The sequence below is a fragment of the Chaetodon auriga genome, chromosome 16 (genome assembly GCF_051107435.1).
Source record: "Chaetodon auriga isolate fChaAug3 chromosome 16, fChaAug3.hap1, whole genome shotgun sequence".
NCBI lineage: Eukaryota > Metazoa > Chordata > Actinopteri > Chaetodontiformes > Chaetodontidae > Chaetodon > Chaetodon auriga.
Genome location: NC_135089.1, coordinates 18916869 through 18930118, shown reverse-complemented (window position 1 = coordinate 18930118; position 13250 = coordinate 18916869). Strand labels below are relative to the sequence as shown.

General features: G+C 44.9%; 1 protein-coding gene across 50 annotated transcripts in view; it reads right to left on the bottom strand.

Moving 5' to 3' along the window:
- Positions 1-13250, bottom strand: part of nfixb (nuclear factor I/Xb) — a 130282-nt gene that overhangs the window by 64177 nt on the left and 52855 nt on the right. The gene's annotated exons all lie outside the window — the stretch shown is intronic.

The window sequence follows — 13250 nt, the reverse complement described above, 5'->3', positions numbered from 1 at the left end:
CGCAACAAGGAAGAGCATTAAATAAGTACAAAAATGAACACCCCCCGCAGCCCTGTAGCCTGCTCCTTCACAATGTCGGCGACTCCTCCCCTCCCCTCTCCCTGTATATTCCTCCTTGTGGTGGCATGGCCCCTGTCAGGTGACACGGGAGCTGATGAGGCCTGACAGAGGGTCAGCGACCTCACTTCCTACTCTAATTGGTCTTGGGTGATAAACCAGCCCCCTGGGACTCCGGGGTGATGTGGGCTTGGTGGAGCAGGGAGGAGCCAGGAGTCGTGGAGTGGGGTGAGTAACGGGGGTCTAGCGAGGCCTCTTCTAACTCAAGCATTTGGTAATGCGCTAATTAATTTTAAGAGTTCGACATCCCCCTCTCTGGCCCTTACTAGAAACAGATGTTAAGCTGAGAGGGAGGGGAAAGGGGTGGTGGTGGTGGTGGAGGAGGTGGTGGTGGTGGGTGATATGGCGAACGCTGCTGAGCGAAACCCAGATACAGATCTCCAGAAGAGGAGAGGAAAAGAAAGCGGAGGGCGACACAGAATAACAGAAAGAAAGAATGTTCCAAAGGATCTGAGTCACTTTGCCGCCCCCCTCTCTGACAGGTGAAGCGGATGACAGTGCAATTTCACACCTCACTGAGCGGACGACGGATTCTTCTGTGTTAGCGAGGAGGAGAACAAAACATCCTCCTGAGAAGTCGCACACGTGCCCACATACTCAAGACACACACACACACACACACACACGGAAACAGAACGCAGTAGAATGCATTCTGTTAACACTTGTGGGTTACACCCTGAGAAAAACACAATGGCCTATTCATGAGATATGTGTGCGTATACAATGACACGTGTCTTTGAAACAGAGGAGGGACGGGGGGTGTTTTCAAGAGGCATTTGTAACTTAATAAAGATAGAGAGAGGAGTGTGAGGGGGAAGGACATGTGTGTGTGTGTGTGTGTGTGTGTGTGTGTGTGTGTGTGTGTGTGCTGGGACGGTCGACACACAACATTCAAATGGTAAGTTGTCAACAGTGAGCGCAGGATAACAGGAGTGAGAGTTCTGCCTAATGTGTCAGAGGGATCTGGAAGTGATCTGTGGCCCTGACATGAAAGCCGTGTGTGTGTGTGTGTGTGTGTGTGTGTGTGTGTGAGTGTGTGTGGGTGTTTAAGGGGTAAAAGGGGGTGGGGAGGTCCAGGGAGGCCCAGTTGTTGTAACCTCTGACCTTTCGGCACGCTCCAGGGCCTCCCAGAAGCCACTTCAAATGCACCCTGCATGGGAGCCCCCCGTGCCACAGAGAGACAGAGCGAGCGAGCGAGCGGAGACGGCGAGTCTCAGCTGTCATCGTGGTCACAGAGACGCATGTACACTAAAGCCTACTCACAAAACAAGCAGACAATTTGTTTCTGCTTCTGTCTCTGTGAGTCTGTTAACCGCGAGTCCAGAGCCTCACATTATACTTTTAGTGCCTGTGGACAAGTTGTAGCTCCATACATATACATCCTCACACTGGTTTGACAGATGCATCCCATAGAAGCCACACGCCGATATTTGTCAGGGCTTTCCTCCTTTCATTTTTTAATTTTGCCTTAGGAAGCTTCATCAAACAGCTTTAGCTTCGGAAAAATCTTCCTCCACGCTGCAGCTTGTTCTAACCCTCAGTGCAATATTTAAACACAACACTCTGCTTTTATTTTAATGGCTGCATAAAGTAAAACCTATACTAGATGTCTCGATCACAACTCTGCAAAACTCAGCACGGCAGAGACTAGAATCTGCACAACGTTCTTTACTTCAACAGTGTTTCTAATTCACTGCTGATGTGCGATCAGATCTCCAGGCACAAAACAGCACATTATACTGTATATGCATATCTCAAAATGATCTGCAACGGGTGACCACAGTGAAAAGCCGCTGGTTATGACTAAGGCAACCACATATGTCTTCAGAAAACAATAAAGTTATTACTGATTGCATGTCTTAATAGCTGGAATGCAAAAACACCTCAAATGATCTTGATCTAAAATGTAAAATAACACTATATCAAAAGAGAGAGTTGAAAAAAGAACAGAATTGGAAATAAATAAATAAATAAGAAGAAAATCCAGAAAAACTAGAAAAAAAGGAAAGGAAAAGGGAAAAAATGTTGAAATAAAAAGAGATGAAATTAAATGGAATAACAAAAATCAAGAAAAAGGAGAAAATTCTTCTTAATTGTTTTTTCTCATTCATAATATTCATACTTTTCTTTGCTCCATTTCTTTTCATTATATTTGTTATTTTTCGTTTTCTCTTTAGAGTTTTGTCTGACTGTCTGTGATGGCTGAGGTTTGTTCCCTAAACTTGCATGCAGGTACTGTATGGCCGCCCTGCGCTGCACCAGTGGCTTTTCACTTCAGTCACCTGTGACTCTGGAGGCAAAGTCCAGCTGCACAGCATGAGGTCGAGGAGTTTAAGAGGTTAATTCCACCTGAATCACTCCGTGCTTGCACATTTCCTGAGGTCAAACCCCTTATCAGTGGTTTTTTTTTGCTTGTTTGTTTTACAGCCTTTCTCTTTCTCTCCGTCTGAAATTCTTTTTTTTTTACTCCTTCCTCTTGGATTTCCTCGCTGTAAGGCAAACCTCCTCACCCAAAATCCCAGCCCAGCTTCCCTTCTTCTCCTCCTCGTTGCCCTGCAGAGCATTAGACATCAGACAGCACACTCTGCGTCTCCGTCTCCTCTCCTCTCCGTTTGCCTTCGCGTGTGTGGTCTGATTAGTCAGGCCCCTGTGGTTTAGCTCTGACCCAGGGAGTATGCGGTGCGGTGGGCGAGTATGTGGGGAGGCAGTTCGATGAGGGTGATGTGCCAGCATGAGGAAACGCGATATCATCCGTGAGCTGTCAAGCTCTGGTGAGAAAGCAGACCCGGAGCGTTGTTGTCATGCCAACCCCGTCCTGCCCCAGTTGATCCCCCAATTCTTCTCATAACCCCCGTGGCTATTTCTGACCTATGCAAAAACCACCTGACAGTTGACGGGAATCTATCATCAATCTTCTTGACTGGTCGCAAGAGCCAGCACATGCACACACATACACACACATGCGCACACACACACACACACAGATAGCTCGTACAAACATATACATCTATGTACAGCATATGTGCATGATATTGATCCACTGCACATAAGGGAATTCCCCTCCAACTTTAGCCTCCTCCAACAGTAGCACACACTTCCAAGAGACTGAGGGCGGATTGCTCATTTACTTTGGCTGTGTCAGCAGGCAGCAGCCACCTTGGCCAGACCGACTCTTCCTGGGTCTCCTCTTTCCCAGAGAGCAGAAACAAAGCAGCAGCAGCCGCAGAGAGAGAGACACTCGGAGGAGACAGAGAAAAAGGAAACCAGTGGAGGAAAGTAACTAAGTATTTTAAGGTACTTGTACATGTGTATTTCAATTTGACTTTTTTTTTTTTTCTGATTTTTTTGGGGGGCATTTTTTCACCTTTATTAGACAGCAGAGGCAGACAGGAAACACGGGAGAGAGAGGTGTATGATAAAGCTCGCTGGCTGGAATCAAACAGGCGACGTTGCGAAGGTCATGCAGCCATGTGGCAAACATTCAAGCACCAAGACGCTCCTCAGTTTGACTTTATGCCTCTACTTCACTACGTTTGAGAAGCAAATGTTGTACTTTTACTCTGTTATATTGACCTGACAGCTGTAGTCAGCAGTCACTGTGCAGATTAAGATGCTAAAAGCTTATATACAAAGTACATAAACTGTGATATGATGAATACTTTGTACATTTTGGTGATAATAAAATTTTGAATGCAATTTAATGTAATTGATTATATTAACACTGTGGCAGTGGTGGACAGTTAACTACTTTTACATGCACAAAAGTCCAAAAAAACTAAAATAAAGTGCTTCTTTTTTCTCCCATCAACCAGCACATCTGCCCCTCACATTTATCTTATGACCCTTTGGAGGAGGCCTGAGCCTTAGGTTGCGAACCACGAGGAGAAACTACCTAACTGTAAAATATTTCAACTCGCTCCACCTCGACCAGTCACAACAGTAACACGCTGCTCATACACTGATTAATCAGTGTGGCCATATATAACTGTACTAGCAAATTCAACTGATATGTTTGAATACATATTTTTACTTTTTGTTGCCGATTTTTTCCACAAGCAATGGCTTTAAACATTTCTTTCACCACTGAAAAAAAAAAAAAATGATGATGAAGAGAAGCAGACTGAATAAGAGACAGAGAGGCCCTGCCAACCCCCTACCAGGCCGTGTCCCTCCTCATAGTTTCTCTGCACAATTTGAAAAGCACCAGTTCTCCAGCCAGAGAGTAAAAACACATGATGCAGATCATTGCTTTAGGCTGACTGATACAAGAGCTGAGCTAGAAAGGGAAAAGAGGACAGGGGTGAGGGTTGCTCTTCACAACATATGATCGTAATGGTGTTATCGCACTGAGGGTCTGAGGCAGGCCCAGCTGAGGAGGAAGCACAGTAAACAAGCTGAGAGCGTGTAAGCACACACACACACACAGTGCAAAAGGCAATAGTGTGGTCAGAGGGGGCTGATTTCAGTCGCTTAGTCCTTCATTTCCTGTGAAGGCACGCTAAAGAAATCAGCAGTGTGCTGCAAATGTTGCACAAACAACTGCTGGCCATATTGGTGATCACAACTGGCAACATTCCCCAACTGGGTTGATTTGGGCTCGACACTCAACAGATTGAGCTGTGTGAGTCTCTGTGTGCTCACCATCGCACATGTTCTAACTGTCATACCAGTCATCTGCTCAGAGTGCTCTGCATACACTGAGCACACACACACGCGCGCACACACGCTCAGAGTGAAATATTGACACAAGCTGCTGGAAGCCTGGCTATTTTGTGCAGCAAAATGCAGGAAAGGCCTCGTCTTTCAATCATTCAAATCTTGGCCTCCCCGGTTCTGTTTTGGTTAATGTCTGCTGCTTTTTGAGGGCCTGGATTCATAACACATGCTGAACGTGTGCGCTCATGATAATGCAAGGCAATCTGGATGGAGGCATGTTGTTATGCATGCATTAAGCTTGCAGGGCCTGGGATATGCTGATGCAGGCTCTGTGAGATTTAGAGGAAACAGGTCTTCAGCTATGACCTCCAGATTATCAGTTCCTCTATGAATACAGACCCTGGAGAATATCCCAGCGGCCTATAATGACAGACACCATGAATTCTGGAGTCAATGAGCCTAACAAATGTTAACAATGCAGCCCCTCTCGCCGTCACCCCCTTTTCAGTCCCCAACCGCCAGGACCATTGTAGCAATTAGTATAATGAATGTGGTTTTGCTGGTAGGTAATCACATACTGTATGGCACAGCCCCCTCTCCCCACATACAGGCGCCCGGCTATGAATGCTTTGGTTTCATTACAGTCCCCCCCCCCAAAAAAAAAAATCCACTCACTCCCACTTGCTTTCCCTCTCTCTTTCTCTTCCTCGCAAGCTCGCCTCCTAACTCCTACACCCTTCCTTTCCGCTCTGTTCAAATCTAAACAAAAGACACATCTGGTCTGTCTCTTACCCCCCTTTCTCCCCTCTCGCTTTCTTTCTCTTTAACTCCCTCCTTGTTTCTACCCTGAGTCTTTTTCAACTGTTTCTATCAGCATAAGAGCAGCACTTTGTTGGTGGGAAGAGCCGGTTGAAGGAGCTTTGTTAGAGGGTCAACCACTCGACTTAAGACTGTCGCTGGAGTCCAGCTCGCTGTGAATGACGACTACTGTATCCCAAAACCTCATGTATACAAACTCCCAACCGACTGTATATTAATCTGCCTTTGTAGAGTTCCCAAAAGTGTTTATGTGTCCATCATTTGTAAACTACAGCAGTGGTTCCCAAACCTTTTTGTCTGATGTACCCACACAGTGCGTCAGGTGAAGTACCACTTTATCAAAGCTCCCACTTGTCATGTTCCAGATGTGCTCATTTGAACTGGATGTTTAAAATAGTGGATATTATAAGAATACTTTTACTTCATAGAATTGAACTGTAAAAGTTTTGGTCAGTTTGGTAAAGTTTGCACTCATGCTACTTTTTTGGAGTGGCAGAAGTTGAGTGTTTCAACTATCTATTCATCACTTTTAGCTTAATATTTCAGCTGTTTATTCATCACTTCTAGGTAACTATTTCAACTATTTAACAGTCACTTTTAGCTAACTATTTCAGCTGCTTATCCTAAGCTTTTGTAGATGTTTAAACCTCTCTGCGCACAAGCTAACTTGTTTTCATGCACTTTAAATCACAGCACAGTGTTCAGTATTTGCTCATGTGGATATATTTTCTCTATCAAATCATAATTTCTGCTTTTTCAAATTAGCTGAGTTTCTCTCCAGTCTCTTCCCCCGTACCTCCTGGCATCTGCAGAAGTGTCCCTTGGGGAACTACAGGTTTTCTTAATCCTTTTGCTGGTGAAGCAAACAGTGCGGCAGACGTGAAAAGTGGAACATCAGCACCGGCTACATCTGTTTAAGCTGCGTCACAAGCAGAGCTGGGAACATGTCGCTGCTCAAATTTAGAATTATTGATTATCTTCTCAAAAGATAACCCCCTTCATCCGCTGTGCCTAGTCGGAGCCCTCGGGGAGTCTCCCGTCTCCACCAAGCGCACTGACACCGTCGCACACAAATGGAACTGCAAGTGTGCAGAGCGAGTTTCTTTCTCTCTTTTCTCGTCAAAGGCGTTTACATCCGCAAAACGGTGATTGTTGTTTGTCCACAGATGTTCAGATTATTGTGTGTCGTTAGAATTCTGCGCCTGTGTGTGTGTGCGCCACCTTCCGCCCTTCATCCCCGCGTTCACACACCGAATACACAGGTTGAATGTTAGACTCACTTCAGGGCTCGGTCGATCTGTCCTTCACAGCAGGGTCACAGGGGTCACCATGACTCATAAACGTTTCTCACTTTTGCCCCACGAGCTGTCAGACTACAGCGGACGGCTTCACATCTGGACCCAAGGTGCTATTGAGCAGAAATCTTCTATTTCTGCCTTTTCTGCCGGTCTCTGCCTTTTTTTTTTTTTTTTTTTTTTACCCCTTTTTCTTAACCTTATATCTCTCTTTTTCTCACTCTCTTGCCAGACCCATTCCCCCCCCCACCCTCCCCCCAGTTTTATATGGAAAAACATTCCTGGTGTTCTACTCGGCTCCAGTGAAACCTGGTGCTTATTTTCAGTGCCCTAAATTGATAGCAAATGTGAGGACAGATCCCTCCTCTCGTTCACTCTTCCCTCCCTCAATTCCTCCACCGCCACCCCCCCCCCCCCACCTCCTCCCTTTTTGGCATGAACAGTGAGGATACGTGGAACATTTTCGTGACCATATTGAACCCGGGGGTTTTATGTTTTTGAAGGTGTTCCCCTTTATATTCAACTGCATGTGTTTTTGTTGAATTTCTGGGGAGAGAAAGTCTACAGCCTGAGAGTCTCCTTGAGAGCAGGACTGAGTCATAGACTTTTTGTTTTTCAATAAGCCCCCCACTGCACCGTGGAAACCAAACCTGGTTAGCCTCAGCTGTCTTTACCCATAATTCAACAATCCCTGTGTGTTTGTTTTCTCTTTTTGCCTCTCTCTCTCCCCCTTTCGCTCTCTTTCTCTGACTCTGTAAGTGAAACCCTAACTGCTCCCTTCATTTTGATGCAGCCAACTGAGTTCTGCTGGACCAAAATGCCCTCTATTGTTATGGATGTGTGCTGGGGAGAGAAACTGAGCCTTGTGGATCGTTCCTCTGTGGATGAAGCTTATAATGGTTTTGATTAGAAAATGGGGGAAGAAAACCCAGTCAGCTCCTTGTGAAGTCTGTTTTTATTTCAAACTGCAAACCTTTGGACTTTGTGGGTAAAGGTGTAGCTTTGAATGTTCATAAATCCATCTTAAACTATAAAAAACTTAAACTGTAAACTGTAACCTTAAATATTTTATTGTTTTTGTTTTTTTTATATTGTATGCAGACCATGCACAAGGAGCATCAAGCAGCTAGCCACATGGAAGACAGTATAACACCCAATTCAGATGATGTTTTCAATAGTTAGTAGTCACAATGAGTCATCTGCACATCAGCCAATAATGTGGCTGCAATAACTCATGTCCAAATTTGCACATTTTCACATGTGCAAATATCAGCCAGCACAACACAGTGAAGAAGGGACTTACTGCACTCTGTGAAGCTGATGAGCTGATGAGCTAGGCACTGCTAGCTTTACCTACAGCTGAATTTACTATTCCTGCTAGCTCTCTGTAATAGCAAAACATCCATTTTGATGAATTGACATGCTGGTAATGCAAACTGTAATTCCACATAACTAAGTAAGTGCAGTAGCCAAATATGAAAAAAGACTAAAGCAAGTCTCCTAAAAGGTATCAGACCTAGCAGGGCATCAATACCTGTCATCCCAGCTTCTCATTCAAGTAAAATTCTTGTGATTTTGTTTGGTTAACTTGCCGTTAAATCACACATTTAAACCTTTAATAACTACAGCAAAGATTTTTGGCCACTTGGGGGCAGCAGAAACAAGTTGTCGAAACAACATTGACATATCATCACCTTCTAAACTGACATAACAAATCAAGTCCTTAGGGAAATATGTGACTCTTTAGCTGCTAAATGCTCCAGTATGTTCACCAGCCAGTTGCTAATTGAGTCTACTGTCTGCTGCTAAGCAAGTAGTGAGTTCTTTGCACACTACCTTTTTGCAGAAAACAGCTGCTTGCTGTGGCTGAAACTAACGCTGAGTCCGGTAATAATTGTCTGTAGTCTCATCAATAAGGGCATTTAGTATTATTTACTGTGCATACAAGAATTCATGTGTTCTATACAATATTGATTTTAGTTAGCTGTAAAAGTTAGCTATTAGCACTTGATAAGCATGTCAAAATTCACTTCATGCAGCTTTTGGTTGTTCCAGGGCCTAGCAAGAGGATGGTCGTAGGCTAGCTGGTGGTTATTGAGCTCTGCACGGATGGAGAGCCAGGCCTGCCTGTTTGTATTGGCCAACTGTCAGCATTCCACATGTCTTTGTGATTTTCAGCTCCCTGACCTCAGGAGACCCTCCAAGCTACTGTAAGTTATAGTCACACCAGGAGCACAGATGGATCAGGAAGGAACGATGAAATCCTATTGGTGCTTGGCTGCCTTCTAAAGACACATGTAATGAAAAATACAGGCCACACTGCAGCTGCCACAGCAAATCAACTTTAACTCTGAAATATGAGCTGATGATTCCTGTGCATTTTCTAAAATGATGATCACTGGCATAGGAGAGTTCAGCATTGGAAATAAAGCCAATACGTTATGCTATTCCTGAAGACATGCCACGTTTAAGTACAGCTACTAAGGATCATCATATGAATAAATGCAACCAATCATTCAATTTTATAATTATGCTCATCTATCTAAGAAATTAGAATGTATGCAGCTTAAAATAAGGTCCAAACCTACAGTTATCAATGCCTGCACAGCAGAGACGAGAAGATGGAAGCAGTGTGTTGAAATTCCCCACTGGTGCTCCAAGTGGAACAGTAAGTCAGAGGCAGTAGGCTACTGTGTGTCACAGAGTCGGCAATGACCCCTGTGGGCTGTTTCTTGTGCATTGTTAGCAGGGCTGGTCATGGGACTTGCAAAGAAAATGAAATTAGGCGCTTACAAAGTTAAAGGTGCTAATTACAGACTCATGCTAACTGCCGGGTCAGGAGAGCCTGATTCTCATTCCAACCGCACCCATATTTGAGTATATTTATATATCTCTTAATTTAATACCATCTAACCAAATATGACATCTCAATCTGTCCAATGCCTGAACACACTTAATTAACTATGCAACCTGACGGAGGCACTGTACGTTGGCATAACAGTGTCAGTGTCACCTTGGCCTACTGCTCCACATTCGTCACCTTGTTTGCCCTCACAGGCTGTTAAGCAACATGACGGAGAACAGCAAAGCGAGCATGAGATCCCTCGAACTGTGTGCGCGATAGGCAGAGTTTAATGTGAGCAGTAAGAGGACAGAGATAAAGACAGAATGTGGCAAGTTAAGAAATTAAGAGACGTGCATGCACAAGATTAGGAGGAGGTGCGGAGGTGATTAGGGTGTGAGAAGGGAGGGAGGAGGGTGTTCATAGCCAAATTAAAGAACAAGCAGTGCCTTGGGGCTGATCTAAACAGGATTTACCTGTTGCTGTCCCGAGGTGACACGCTTCACTCATTTACCCAACGCCGCTGCAGGGCCCAAACTCCCAAAGACCTCATTAATTAAGGTGCCCCCATGCAAAACATTGTGTGTGTGTGTATGTGTGTGTGTGTGTGTGTGTGTGTGTGTGTGTGTGCATATATACCTGCAACCTCAATCTCCTTGCACATAACTCTATTCATTTGGGTTCTTTTATTGAATCATCTGACACTGTCACCTTAAACGAGTGGCTCAGGAACTCCTACAATAAATCCTCAAAGCAAAATAGTAAGATGACAGGTGGATGGGGCGGAGGAGCGAAAGCAAAAGGGGGAATGCACTAGCAAACGTTGCACTCGCCCTCGGGTAAACCAGTCGTTTAGAATTGACATGTTACAACGCAGGCCTCAACATATAAACATAAGCAGAGCACACTCATCAGCGGGTCATGGTTGGATGTCACCCTGCAGTTACCAACCCTATTATTCAAAAAACCAAAAACAATAACTGTCAGCCACAATCGACAAAGCAGGGAACAACGCCTGGACCAGCTCCATCTCCCAGTTCATACCTCTGCAAATGGAGACCAAACTGTCTACTGCCCCCTCCAACCCTGCCCTCCCTCACCAAAAACACTCCTATATCCGCCCTTTGCCCTGGGGATGCGTGTCAGGATGGTTTACACACTAAAAACAAACAGGCGTCCCATTGCAACAGCAAGAGAAATGGATGTGGGTTTGGATGGGGTGGGAGACGGAGGGAGGAGGGATGGAATGGAAAGAAGGGGGGACAGAGGCAGGATCAGGGCACACATGAAGGAGAGAAAGTGAGAGGGAGGGAAGGAGCGAGAGAGGGAGCGAGGGAGGGGGTAGCATAGAGCAAGAGAGTGAAAGTTGTCATAAAACGACAATAATAAGAAGCCTCAGTGCCACCCAGTGACCACATCAAGGCTGCTGTAATGACAGGCTGTGCAGAACACATGTCCGCCTGAGCGAGGGAGTGTGTGTGTGCATGTGTGTGTGTTTGTGCGTGACGTGTGTGCGCCCTTCTCTCAGCGCTAAAAAATGGCTAAGTTAACCGAGTAATATTATTCCCAGCATGGACACATGCACAGTACCTCATACACACCACAAAGCAACACTCGACAGGCACAGAGTGTCCACACCCAGCCTTTAATTTAGACTACATACACTCTCCACTCGCTCAGGGAATGTAGGTACATGTGTAATTTACTGTTCATAGCACAAGTTACAAACGTAGCTACTTCTACTGTATGTCTAACACAGTGGCTCACAAAAGTTGGGGATTTTTATGACCTCTTAAAAAGAGGCAAAGTCTGTGTGGGAACTCTTGAGCCTGTTACAGCACTGATACACGTCTATTTAACACGAACGGTGGGGTCACTATGTCAGGATGTGGACTATAAGATCTGAACAAACAACAGTAACAATGGCAACGTACTAGAGCTTCCCCCCCCCCCCCCAGCAAGCTGACAGTAATGTGCATTACACAGCAATATCTATGTAACGTTTGCTAACATTAGCCACCATTAGCTGCTAGTCATTCCAGAGCAAATAAGGCTGCAGCAGCCAAGCGAGAGAGCACTTTTTAGCCTGACTGTTTGAAATATGAAGCGTGTGTTTCTTCTTTCAAAAGCTGCATCAGCTGTGTCCAAAATCACACTCTATTGACTATATAGTGCACTATGTTTACTGTCTGTATTTTATTTGTATGTCTGAATGCTGATTATGTAAATGTAATCACTCTATGGTGCCCTCAAGGATTCCACAGTGGTCCTTGCCAATCTGCCCACTATACAAGGTGCCACATCAAGTCTACACCCGTGATGATGGTAAGTGTCCAAAATCTTACTTTCCTGCTCACTATAAAGTATGCTATTCCATGTGCATCATATAGGGTGAAGTGCAGCAAATGAATGACTGAGGGATAGATTTAAGACAGAGGTATAGTCTCATTTTAATGCAGGACTGCAGTCAGAGCAGGTGTTTTCCATCAGAACCCAAAGGCAAACATCAGATGCGACGTCACTAATTGGGGTGTGGCCACAAGTTCAACAAGCGTGAAAGTTTCCGCCCGTGGAGAGCAGCTCACAGCAGTTGTCTACTTTGTGCTGTGTTGTGTGGCCTCAAGGTTTGATAGCATTAAGTTCAAGCTAATACATTTTGCATTAGGCGTCACAAATAGTAGCCAGGGGACAGACGCAGTCTTACAACATCTTTCCTTGTTTTCAGTGACTGACAGGCTTTTGCTATGAATGGACGTTACATCATCTCCATGTCCATAGTCTCTTAATGTTGAGGTGGATAGAGCGTTAGGCTAGCATGCTAACTGAAGCAACCTGGTGTGAACAGGCCAGAGACTGGCCGTCAAACAAATGTCCTCACATCAAATGTCAAAGACGCGTCCGGTGCGGCAAGGATGTATGTTCAGAGCGAACATAAACAGAACAGGAGCTTATAACGAATGGAGCCAAGGAACAGCTGAAATATAGTCCAAGCAAAACCTGAGCAGGTCCAAAATAAAATCAGCAAAGTTTCACCCTCGAGTGTGATAAACACTGTGTGTAGGACACGGCTGTTTACCAGAGCAGACCTGGACAAAGAATGCCAGACAGGCAACAGTGGAGCAACGGAGGGACCTGAGCCCAGGAGAGAAAATCCTGTTCTTTTTCACAAACACCTTGTAGGAAAAAAAAAAAAAAGGCCTGATCACAAAAGAGGCTCTGTGCTTGAGGCTATTTCAGTAAAGAGTTCTAGCCAGGACAGATCCACTGAGAGCACATGTGAGATGGAAAGAGAGGAAGAGAAAAGGGGGCTTTATTTGGTTAACAACGTCCACGAATCAGTATGGGGGAAGAATGTGTGTAATTTGGCTCTGTTTGTTTTGCATTAGGATATAAAATATGTCGGGATTACTTCATCACACGTCTAAAGCCCAATGAAACGGAGATGGGCAAGCGTCGAGGAGGGGGAACCACAATTTTTTGTAAGTTGGGTTTTGGGTAACATATCAAATGAGTCTCACTGG